This window comes from Cherax quadricarinatus, chromosome 18 (assembly GCF_038502225.1).
Source record: "Cherax quadricarinatus isolate ZL_2023a chromosome 18, ASM3850222v1, whole genome shotgun sequence".
In the NCBI taxonomy this organism is placed as follows: domain Eukaryota; kingdom Metazoa; phylum Arthropoda; class Malacostraca; order Decapoda; family Parastacidae; genus Cherax; species Cherax quadricarinatus.
The window spans coordinates 37,607,266-37,617,338 of NC_091309.1; positions in this window are offsets into that span (position 1 = coordinate 37,607,266).

The window sequence follows — 10,073 nt, forward strand, 5'->3', positions numbered from 1 at the left end:
TATATACAGTTGGAAAATGTATGTGTACAACACGGTTTAGGCAAGGACAAGACACAGCCTGGAGACAGAATGGACAACCGTGCTCAACCAGCTCTAGTATGGAAATGACAAGGGTGGACAGGCGGGTTGGTGCCCACAACATCTCTGCGATTGCCAGAACCATCTTCTCATTGGCTGAACCTTGGTAGTGATCGAACGATGGGGCCCCATCGTTCGACCCTAGTACTGGTTCGCTGGTTGGGAGATAGCCTTTCAATGAGGGTGTGTACATGCGCCAATTAAAAGTTTCGTACTCTTTGCATGCAACAATAGCCAAGACAGTACTGAAGGTTGTTGTAAAAATAGACACAAAGGCAGTATAATGCGACTCCTTATTGACTACGCTACACCCACACAGTCACGTGGAGAATGCATTCTCCACTTGACTCTCCATCCTATATATTCTCATGCACACACATAACCCGCACGTAGAAGAGAGGAGCTACGACGACGTTTCGGTCCGACTTGGACCATTTACAGTCACACTAACGAAAAGGAGAGAAGGAGAGGTGTATATAGGCAGAAGGTAGTAGTGGTAGTAGTAGTAGTAATAGTAGTAGTAGTAGTAGTAGTAGTAGTAGTAGTAGTAGTAGTAGTAGTAGTGGAGGTAGAAGGAAGTAGTAGTGAGGAAGGTAGTAAGAAGGAGGAGGAGCCAGTCAAATACTGAGAAAGAGGAGCACTGCAAGGGAGCTAGGTGCTCACGCAGGGCAAGAGCAAGAACACAGAGGGGGGGGGGAATAAATAAATAATGAAGGAACAAATACACAAGGCAGAAGACATCCAAAAGGAGAAAAAAAAGGAGGTAAGGGGAAGAGGGAGAAAAAGGAGGAATCAGGTTAAGTCACGGGTGTTCTGAAGTTTGGAGGATTTTACAATGTAGTGGGAAAGGAAGGCATCTACAGAGACGAAGCCACGACTAAGATTCATACAAGGAAAGTTGTGTATTAGGGAGAATTCAACCAGACGGCGACTGTTAAAGTTGAAAGTAAGGAAGACAGTTTAGTTTCTGCTAAAACTGTCTTCCCTACTTCCAACTTTAACAGTCGCCGTCTACTACTACTACTACTACTACCACCTCCTGCCTATATATACCCCCTTCCTTCTCTCCTTTTCGTTAGTGTGACTTTGTAAACGGTCCAAATCGGACCGAAACGTCGTCGTATCTCCTCTCTTCTATGTTCGAGTCATGGTATTGTGCCTTGTTTTAATTCTCATGTACTCTGCCCAGGTAGATCTGTCTGTGATTTGATAAAGCCCACTGTGTGGGCGAAACGTTGTCAATAAAGGATCGAATTTTATTGCATTTCTGTCTATTTTTCCATCGTGTCAGTATTTTATACCATTTATTTCCACTGAAGGTTGTTTTCAATTCTTGAAATAAATTTGACAATTCTTACTGCCTTCACTAATATCTTGGTCCATTTTAGGGTACCAAAGCGAGTTCCGTGACTTTTTTCATAGCACTGATACCACTATCGTCTACATGTAACTGTTTCAATACTCTAGAACTTAGCTCCGCACAAACTACAACTCTGTTTCTGTACAAAATTACATCATTATGGATACTTAACTCTAATGCTGCATTATTTCCACACCATCCAAATTTAAGATTATTCAATAACCGTGTCAAAAAAGACTCCTAACTAGTCACCAGCCTGATGGTTTGAAAAGAAATGCCCATGAAGAGCAAGTACTCCACGAATGTTATGTACTCCAGAGGTGTACTTCAAACCAGTTTATCTCGAACAAGAAATCTACTTTAAGAATATGTAATAACATTTTCTTTGTCAGATCTGTAAATTAAATCATACTGATATTGGGATAATAATAAAACCAAACTCTACAACCTGGTCTTTGCATCCAGTGGAATATTGTTTCTGATCTGTTCAAACAACACACTTTCTCTCTAATAAGAATTATTACTGCTTCCTACTGTGAATAATTTAGTTCTCTTGACCATTAACTTCCTCCAAAAGTACACATCAACGCCTACGGGGAAATCATAAACCTCAAATTTCAGAGGACACTTTCCTGTAAAATTTCTCAACAGGATTGATTGCAACAATTAAATGATATGTTCTCTGAACAGCATTCTCTTCTACGGAACACCGTTTAAACTTGCTACTTTTTTCAGCAAATCATACAATGGTGATAATATTAGAGAAATGATAACCAAATTTAGTTACATGTAACTATGCCTATAAAGGTCTGTGACCCTTCCCTGCCGACTTAGGAGACGGAAAATTCAAAATTGATTCCACCTTATTAAGAGGCCTAGTACGTTCCCTAGAAATTTGATATCGAAGATAGCCGATGGCACGAGTCTTCAACACTTATTTATTCATATAACTGACTACATTATGATCCTACAAAATCTGTAAAACTTCATCTCTAAGTCTAGGGTCAACTGGTTACCAAAATTACAGTCTTTTGGCGAAACTCTGCGTACAACTCATGTAAAGACTGTTTCTGTTTCGTTGAAAAGCCAAGAGACTGCGATAATAGGATGACCTAACAGTGTAATGACCCTTTAATGAGTACCAAGCCGTCATAATTCTTGGTGTGAGGTAAATCTGGTGCACATAAATTACCCAGCATGTTTTATATTTCTGAGCCAAGTGACAGCAGCAAGAAAATTTTCTTCACTTCCTGCTCTGTAATACCAAGAGAGAAAATAGCTCCCACAAAACTCAGTTAAAGCACTAAAGAAATCATTGAAGGAATGAAATGTTCCATCCTATCCCTTGGTAGCGCCATCACGACGCCTAGAAATGTAAGTTCTAATAGCAGTAACTCTGTTCCTCCACAAAACTCTTGTCCGAGACCTCTTCTTAATCTTTAACGAGCCATTCCCTATTGTGGCTGAAGAAGACTCAGAACGCCGAGGTAACACACGTCTGGTTTATTTAGCAGCCGACATTTCAGCCACAACAATAGATATCCCACCCCACCACAGTACACTATAAATGACGTACCTGAGCGCACAGGATCGAAGTTACTCTTCGATTATACGCTAAAGAAATGCATTCACCAGGAAGAGGTCTATTTGTTTTACTGAATATAATGTATTACAATATCCCACATGATTTAATCACCCCCACTCTTCCAAAACGATATGAACACAAGCAGACATAGTGTCAGAGTTCCATCATGTACAGTGTCAGTAAACACCATGAACCAACGTGTTAATGAGCAACATCATGCACTGTGTCACTGAGCACTATCATGCACAGTACCAGAGAGTTGGCTAGCCCCAGAACTCCCCCAGAACCAGGAAATAGTTAATTTACATCCCTGCATACAGATTAACTCATTCTCGGAGAGATATTACAGAGGAACCTGTACAAGTTATGCTCGCAGATAAAGCAAATTATCATAAGTGTTTTGTCTAGAGTGTTTCCTGTGCCTAAGAAAGACTGCACCTAGCACACCGTAGAGTGTTGCCAAATTCTACTGCTAGTTCTACGATGAAAATTTAGTAAATGATACGTGATCTAATAATTAAAATATTTAATGGGAAACGGGATGAAATTGGAGCTTGAATCAGTCCCATAAGAGTGATCAGGGTCGTATAGGCGAAATGTTCCCTATAGACGTTTTAAGTTGGCTCATGTGCACTTTCCCTTCAAGGTTCTGCTACACATAATTGAGAATAATAATAATAATAGATTTTTCCACTTAAGATGTTTGGATGATAACTGTGTATGAAGATTGCTGAAAAAAAGCCCAGCTGTACCGACTAGAAATTTTTCGAAGTACCCACTTATTTTAAGATTGATATATATATATATATATATATATATATATATATATATATATATATATATATATATATATATATATATATATATATATATATATATATAGATACATATATATATATATATATATATATATATATATATATATATATATATATATATATATATATATATATATATATATATATATATATATAATCAACTCACCTTAATAATGCAGATAACATTCTACATAAATTAGCTTAAATTAAACGCAAAGTTAAATAATACACATACGTGATTTTTTTTTTAGGATGAAATATATTTTTGGGGATATGTAGTTATTAATCGAGGTATTTCTACACATAAACCTAAAGTAAACTTTATTTAAAATTTGACCCAAATCATAGACTGTTGATGAAGTAGTATCACATCAATATCACATTTCTCTAAAACAGTTATCGCTATGAAATAAACAATTGCTGCAACTTCAACACTTTGGCTTTGATCTTCAGTCAAGAACAATTATTTCTGACTCAGAGTACTAAATAAACCTCTGTATCAGTTCTCAGGGAAAATCCACATAAAAAGTTTAAGCTTTTAATGTATCAAAGCTTCGCTCAGCGTGGATCTTACTTCCTTTTGTACATTGCACAGTGAAGACACAACGTGCCTATGAAATCCCCCAACAACACCGAAATCGCCGAATGTGTTCTTCCCTGGGTAACACTGTTGCTACAGTTGATGTCATCCTCCATGAAGTTAAAACTGACGTGGGTGTGACTTAATCCATAATCATTAATGTACATCACTAGTCCATATGTCCACACAGGAAGGAAACAAGGAGTGATGTTATGTGAGGAGGTGTCAGAGTGAGTGCATGTGACGGGCGGGGTTCCACATGGGTCAGTCCTAGGGCCGTGCTGTTTCTGGTATAAGTGATTGACATGACGGAATGAATAGATTCAGACAATGTGAAACAAATGTGGAGAATTCAAACGGATAAGGCTGAGGTAGGACTACAAAGGAATCTGGACAGGCTGCAAGCCTGGTCAAACAACTGTCTCCAGGAGTATAACCCCACCAATTGCAAAGTCAGGAAGATTGGGGAAGGCGAAAGAAGACCGGAGATGGAGGCCAAAGGCTGCAAACCTCACTCAAGGAAAATGATCTTGGGGTGAGTATCATACCGAGCACACCTCCTGAAGTTCACATCAACCAAATAACTACTACAGCACATGAGCGCCTGGTAAACCTAAGAATAGCGTTTCGACACCTGAGTAAGGAATCAATCAAGACAATATACACCAAAGTACAGAGGTTTGCAGCAATACTAGTCACGGAGCTAAGAGGTATGTTCTACGAGGAGAGGTTAAGGGAGATCAACCTGGAGGACAGGAGGGATAGGGAAGACATGATAACGACATATAAAATACCGAGAGAAATTGACACAGCAACAAGGGGTCACAACTGGAAGCTGAAGACTCAGACGGGTCACAGGGATGTTAGGAAGTATTACTATAGTCATAGAGTTGTCAGGAAGTGGAAAAATCTGGAGAGTGATGTAGTGGACGAAGGATCAATGCACAGCTTTAAGAAGAGGTGCGATAAAGCTCACTGAGCAGGGAGAGAGAGCGAACCTAATAGTGACCAGTGAAGAGGAGGGGCTAGGAACTGTGACTCGACCCCAGCAACCACAAATAGGTGAGGTGAGGACACTCGATACAAAAAGTGTTAGATAATTTTTATCAATAATTTATATTAATTAATAGTTAAGGAATATGATAATTACATCAACTGATAGATACATCGATTATTATTATAATTATCATTATACAAAGCACTAAACGTCAAAGGAATCAATTATATATAAATATATTTATGAGAACACTAAATCCACGCAAGCCAAACAGTGCCTGGGGAATAGCAGGTAATCAGGTTTGATCCAAGGAAGAGGCAAGTAGCTCAAATTCCTTGGACCAAGAGTCCTTCACCAGAATCAGTGCACCAGATGATCTCACATGGTGGTGAGTGTATCATGTACTGTGGTGGGTGAGTGCTGCTGAACCCACCCTACACCCACCGAAAAACCCCTGCCCGCTCACCACCCCTGCCCACTCACCCACCCCTGCCCACTCACCCGCCCTGCCCACTCACCCGCCCCTGCCCGCTCACCCGCCCCTGCCCACCAAACACACACCCCTGAAAACCTCATCCCCTAATATTGCTATGACAACACCAGTCCACCACTCACCTCCAGCCTCCCTCACACCCACCACCCACCTCCAGCCTCCCTCACACCCACCACCCACCTCCAGCCTCCCTCACACCCACCACCCACCTCCAGCCTCTCTCACACCCATCACTCACCTCCAGCCTCCCTCACACCTACTTCCAGCCTCCTTCACACCCATCACTCACCTCCAGCCTCCCTCACACCTACCAGCAGCCTCCCTCACACCCACCACCCACCTCCGGCCTCCCTCACTCCCATCACTCACCTCCAGCCTCCCTCAAACCTACCTCCAGCCTCCCTCACACCCACCACCCACCTCCGGCCTCCCTAACACCCACCACCCACCTCCAGCCTCCTTCACACCCACCACCCACCTCCGGCCTCCCTAACACCCACCACCCACCTCCAGCCTCCTTCACACCCACCACCCACCTCCGGCCTCCCTCACACCCACCACCCACCTCCAGCCTCACTCACGCCCATCACTCACCTCCAGCCTCCCTCACACCCACCTCCCACCATCCTTCACAGAATAGTTCATGGCTAATTTTTAAGTGTGATAAATCGCACAAGAGAAAAAACCTGCCTGACTTCGTTCTGGCAAGCCACGAATCTATGATAAAAAAATCAAGGTATTAATAAAAAGATCGGAGGCAGCAGTCACACAACATGGAAGTACCGTGGCTCGGTTGGCAGCACACTCACCTCACACACTTAGTGTTCGTGGTTTGATCCCCGGCATGGGTGAAAACGTTTTGCATGTTTCCTTGCACCTGCTGTTCCTGTTCTCCTAGTAGTAAATAGGCACCTGCGTGTTAGTCGACTCTTGTGGGAGGTATTTTGGTGTGTAGTAGGTACCTTAGACAGGGCAGGACTTTAAAATCAGCTGAGGTAACTTGACGACATAACATAGTGTGGAGTGTGGTAACCTGACGACATAACATAGTGTGGAGTGTGGTAACCTGACGACATAACATAGTGTGAAGTGTGGTAACCTGACGACACAACATAGTGTGGAGTGTGGTAACCTGACGACACAACATAGTGTGAAGTGTGGTAACCTGACGACACAACATAGTGTGAAGTGTGGTAACCTGACGACATAACATGGTGTGGAGTGTGGTAACCTGACGACACAACATGGTGTGGAGTGTGGTAACCTGACGACACAACATAGTGTGGAGTGTGGTAACCTGACGACATAACATAGTGTGAAGTGTGGTAACCTGACGACACAACATGGTGTGGAGTGTGGTAACCTGACGACATAACATAGTGTGAAGTGTGGTAACCTGACGACACAACATAGTGTGGAGTGTGGTAACATGACGACACAACATAGTGTGGAGTGTGGTAACCTGACGACACAACATGGTGTGGAGTGTGGTAACCTGACGACACAACATAGTGTGGAGTGTGGTAACCTGACGACACAACATGGTGTGGAGTGTGGTAACCTGACGACACAACATAGTGTGAAGTGTGGTAACCTGACGACACAACATAGTGTGAAGTGTGGTAACCTGACGACACAACATGGTGTGGAGTGTGGTAACATGACGACACAACATGGTGTGGAGTGTGGTAACCTGACGACACAACATAGTGTGAAGTGTGGTAACCTGACGACACAACATAGTGTGAAGTGTGGTAACCTGACGACACAACATGGTGTGGAGTGTGGTAACCTGACGACACAACATGGTGTGGAGTGTGGTAACCTGACGACACAACATAGTGTGAAGTGTGGTAACCTGACGACACAACATAGTGTGGTAACCTGACGACACAACATGGTGTGGAGTGTGGTAACCTGACGACACAACATGGTGTGGAGTGTGGTAACCTGACGACGTAACATGGTGTGGAGTGTGGTAACCTGACGACGTAACATAGTGTGGAGTGTGGTAACCTGACGACACAACATAGTGTGAAGTGTGGTAAGCTGACGACACAACATGGTGTGAAGTGTGGTAACCTGACGACGTAACATAGTGTGGAGTGTGGTAACCTGACGACGTAACATAGTGTGGAGTGTGGTAACCTGACGACACAACATAGTGTGAAGTGTGGTAACCTGACGACATAACATAGTGTGAAGTGTGGTAACCTGACGACATAACATAGTGTGAAGTGTGGTAACCTGGCGACATAACATAGTGTGAAGTGTGGTAACCTGACGACACAACATGGTGTGGAGTGTGGTAACCTGACGACACAACATAGTGTGGAGTGTGGTAACCTGACGACACAACATAGTGTGAAGTGTGGTAACCTGACGACATAACATAGTGTGAAGTGTGGTAACCTGACGACATAACATAGTGTGGAGTGTGGTAACCTGACGACACAACATAGTGTGGTAACCTGACGACACAACATAGTGTGAAGTGTGGTAACCTGACGACACAACATAGTGTGGAGTGTGGTAACCTGACGACACAACATAGTGTGGAGTGTGGTAACCTGACGACACAACATAGTGTGAAGTGTGGTAACCTGACGACACAACATAGTGTGGAGTGTGGTAACCTGACGACACAACATAGTGTGGAGTGTGGTAACCTGACGACACAACATAGTGTGGAGTGTGGTAACCTGACGACACAACATAGTGTCGTAACCTGACGACACAACATAATATTTTCGGTGTTCCTCGTTGTTGTTGGCTGTCAATTAATACTATATTAACCAGGTGGAACATAATGATCAATGTCTCAGTTTGTAGCCAACGAAAACGTAGAGCACCTGAAAATATATGTTGTATATGTGTGTGGCCCTCCTGTATGAGGGGCCCTTCTGTATGTGAGGGGCTCTCCTGTATATGTGTGGCCCTCCTGTATGAGGGGCCCTTCTGTATGTGAGGGGCTCTCCTGTATGTATGTGGCCCTCCTGTATATGCGTGGCCCTCCTGTATATATCTGGCCCTCCTGTATATACCTGGCCCTCCTGTATATACCTGGCCCTCCTGTATATACCTAGCCCTCCTGTATATACCTGGCCCTCCTGTATATACCTGGCCCTCCTGTATATACCTGGCCCTCCTGTATATACCTGGCCCTCCTGTATATACCTGGCCCTCCTATATATACCTGGCCCTCCTGTATATACCTGACCCTCCTGTACATACCTGGCCCTCCTGTATATACCTGGTCCTCCTATATATACCTGGCCCTCCTATATATACCTGGCCCTCCTGTATATACCTGGCCCTCCTGTATATACCTGGCCCTCCTGTATATACCTGGCCCTCCTGTATATACCTGGCCCTCCTATATATACCTGGCCCTTCTGTATATACCTGGCCCTCCTGTATATACCTGGCCCTCCTGTATATATCTGGCCCTCCTATATATACCTGGCCCTCCTGTATATACCTGGCCCTCCTGTATATACCTGGCCCTCCTGTATATACCTGGCCCTCCTGTATATACCTGACCCTTCTATATATACCTGGCCCTGCTGTATATACCTGACGCTTCTATATATACCTGGCCTTCCTATATATACCTGGCCCTCCTGTATATACCTGGCCCTCCTGTATATACCTGGCCCTCCTGTATATACCTGGCCCTCCTGTATATAGAAACAAGATCACGAAAAAATAGGCCCACTTAAGTGTAGCTGAGGTCAAGTCACTGTAGCTGAGGTCAAGTCACTGTAGCTGAGGTCAAGTCACTGTAGCTGAGGTCAAGTCACTGTAGATGAGGTCAAGCCACTGTAGCTGAGGTCAAGTCACTGTAGCTGAGGTCAAGTCACTGTAGCTGAGGTCAAGTCACTGTAGCTGAGGTCGTCACTGTAGCTGAGGTCAAGTCACTGTAGCTGAGGTCAAGTCACTGTAGCTGAGGTCAAGTCACTGTGGCTGAGGTCAAGTCACTGTAGCTGAGGTCAAGTCACTGTGGCTGAGGTTAAGTCACTGTAGCTGAGGTCGTCACTGTAGCTGAGGTCAAGTCACTGTAGCTGAGGTCAAGTCACTGTAGCTGAGGTCAAGTCACTGTGGCTTAGGTCAAGTCACTGTAGCTGAGGTCAAGTCACTGTAGCTGAGGTCAAGTCACTGT